This window comes from Oncorhynchus keta, unplaced genomic scaffold (genome assembly GCF_023373465.1).
Source record: "Oncorhynchus keta strain PuntledgeMale-10-30-2019 unplaced genomic scaffold, Oket_V2 Un_contig_18528_pilon_pilon, whole genome shotgun sequence".
Classification (NCBI taxonomy): Eukaryota; Metazoa; Chordata; class Actinopteri; order Salmoniformes; family Salmonidae; genus Oncorhynchus; species Oncorhynchus keta.
This window is the reverse complement of record NW_026280966.1, coordinates 82099-85000: the sequence shown is the minus strand read 5'-3', so window position 1 is coordinate 85000 and position 2902 is coordinate 82099. Positions and strand designations below refer to the sequence as shown.

At 42.1% G+C, this 2902-nt stretch overlaps 1 long non-coding RNA gene across 4 annotated transcripts in view; it reads right to left on the bottom strand.

The window, feature by feature from the left end:
- LOC127920166 (uncharacterized) overlaps positions 1-2666 on the bottom strand; it is a 3101-nt gene extending 435 nt beyond the window's left edge. The window contains exons 1-6 of one of the 4 annotated variants that reach the window (XR_008105311.1): positions 2384-2666; positions 2023-2036; positions 1666-1773; positions 1495-1582; positions 1168-1284; positions 1-1045 (exon numbers count right to left, since the gene is read on the bottom strand). The exon at positions 1-1045 is cut by the window's left edge and continues 435 nt beyond it. This is a non-coding gene — a long non-coding RNA (uncharacterized LOC127920166). Of the gene's footprint in view, positions 1285-1494; positions 1583-1665; positions 2334-2383 lie in introns of those variants that run through there. The other 3 variants (XR_008105310.1, XR_008105312.1, XR_008105313.1) reach the window with 3 other exon arrangements.
- Positions 2667-2902: the final 236 nt, after the last annotated feature.

The following is a 2902-nucleotide window of genomic DNA, read 5'->3' as shown; positions in this document are numbered from 1 at the left end:
AGAGTCTAGGATGTGTGTAGTCTACATGTGATGGTTCACCTGATAGAGGATGTGTGTAGTCTACATGTGATGGTTCACCTGATAGAGGATGTGTGTAGTCTACATGTGATGGTTCACCTGATAGAGTCTAGGATGTGTGTAGTCTACATGTGATGGTTCACCTGATAGAGTCTAGGATGTGTGTAGTCTACATGTGATGGTTCACCTGATAGAGGATGTGTGTAGTCTACATGTGATGGTTCACCTGATAGAGGATGTGTGTAGTCTACATGTGATGGTTCACCTGATAGAGTCTAGGATGTGTGTAGTCTACATGTGATGGTTCACCTGATAGAGGATGTGTGTAGTCTACATGTGATGGTTCACCTGATAGAGTCTAGGATGTGTGTAGTCTACATGTGATGGTTCACCTGATGGAGTCTAGGATGTGTGTAGTCTACATGTGATGGTTCACCTGATAGAGTCTAGGATGTGTGTAGTCTACATGTGATGGTTCACCTGATAGAGGATGTGTGTAGACTACATGTGATGGTTCACCTGATAGAGTCTATGATGTGTGTAGTCTACATGTGATGGTTCACCTGATAGAGTCTAGGATGTGTGTAGTCTACATGTGATGGTTCACCTGATAGAGGATGTGTGTAGACTACATGTGATGGTTCACCTGATAGAGTCTATGATGTGTGTAGTCTACATGTGATGGTTCACCTGATAGAGGATGTGTGTAGTCTACATGTGATGGTTCACCTGATAGAGGATGTGTGTAGTCTACATGTGATGGTTCACCTGATAGAGGATGTGTGTAGACTACATGTGATGGTTCACCTGATATAGTCTATGAAGTGTGTAGTCTACATGTGATGGTTCACCTGATAGAGTCTAGGATGTGTGTAGTCTACATGTGATGGTTCACCTGATAGAGTCTAGGATGTGTGTAGTCTACATGTGATGGTTCACCTGATAGAGTCTAGGATGTGTGTAGTCTACATGTGATGGTTCACCTGATAGAGTCTAGGATGTGTGTAGACTACATGTGATGGTTCACCTGATAGAGGATGTGTGTAGTCTACATGTGATGGTTCACCTGATAGAGTCTATGATGTGTGTAGTCTACATGTGATGGTTCACCTGATAGAGGATGTGTGTAGTCTACATGTGATGGTTCACCTGATAGAGGATGTGTGTAGACTACATGTGATGGTTCACCTGATAGAGGATGTGTGTAGTCTACATGTGATGGTTCACCTGATAGAGGATGTGTGTAGACTACATGTGATGGTTCACCTGATAGAGGATGTGTGTAGTCTACATGTGATGGTTCACCTGATAGAGGATGTGTGTAGACTACATGTGATGGTTCACCTGATATCGTCTATGAAGTGTGTAGTCTACATGTGATGGTTCACCTGATAGAGTCTAGGATGTGTGTAGTCTACATGTGATGGTTCACCTGATAGAGTCTAGGATGTGTGTAGTCTACATGTGATGGTTCACCTGATAGAGTCTAGGATGTGTGTAGACTACATGTGATGGTTCACCTGATAGAGTCTAGGATGTGTGTAGTCTACATGTGATGGTTCACCTGATAGAGTCTAGGATGTGTGTAGTCTACATGTGTTGGTTCACCTGATAGAGGATGTGTGTAGTCTACATGTGATGGTTCACCTGATAGAGGATGTGTGTAGTCTACATGTGATGGTTCACCTGATAGAGTCTAGGATGTGTGTAGTCTACATGTGATGGTTCACCTGATAGAGGATGTGTGTAGACTACCTGTGATGGTTCACCTGATAGAGGATGTGTGTAGTCTACATGTGATGGTTCACCTGATAGAGTCTAGGATGTGTGTAGTCTACATGTGATGGTTCACCTGATAGAGGATGTGTGTAGTCTACATGTGATGGTTAACCTGATAGAGTCTAGGATGTGTGTAGTCTACATGTGATGGTTCACCTGATAGAGGATGTGTGTAGTCTACATGTGATGGTTCACCTGATAGAGTCTAGGATGTGTGTAGTCTACATGTGTTGGTTCACCTGATAGAGTCTAGGATGTGTGTAGTCTACATGTGATGGTTTACCTGATGGAGTCTAGGATGTGTGTAGTCTACATGTGATGGTTCACCTGATGGAGTCTAGGATGTGTGTAGTCTACATGTGATGGTTCACCTGATGGAGTCTAGGATGTGTGTAGTCTACATGTGATGGTTCACCTGATAGAGGATGTGTGTAGTCTACATGTGATGGTTTACCTGATAGAGTCTAGGATGTGTGTAGTCTACATGTGATGGTTCACCTGATAGAGTCTAGGATGTGTGTAGTCTACATGTGATGGTTTACCTGATAGAGTCTAGGATGTGTGTAGACTACATGTGATGGTTTACCTGATAGAGTCTAGGATGTGTGTAATCAAATCAAACTATTTGTCACATATGCTGAATACAACAAGTGTAGACCTTACCATGAAGTGCTTACTGACAAGCCCTTAACCAACAGTGCAGTTCAAGAAAAGTTAAGAGAATATTTAACAAATAAACTAAAGCAAAAAAATAATAAAAAGTAACACAATAACATAACAATAACAAGGTTATTGATACCGAGTCAATGTGCAGGGGTACAGGTTAGTGGAGGTAATTTGTACATGTAGGTAGGGGTGAAGTGACTATGTGTAGATAATAAACAGTGAGTAGCAGCAGTGTACATGTAGGTAGGGGTGAAGTGACTATACATAGATAATAAACAGTGAGTAGCAGCAGTGTACATGTAGGTAGGGGTGAAGTGACTATGTATAGATAATAAACAGTGAGTAGCAGCAGTGTACATGTAGGTAGGGGTGAAGTGACTATGTATAGATAATAAACAGAGAGTAGCAGCAGTGTACATGTAGGTAGGGGTGAAGTGAC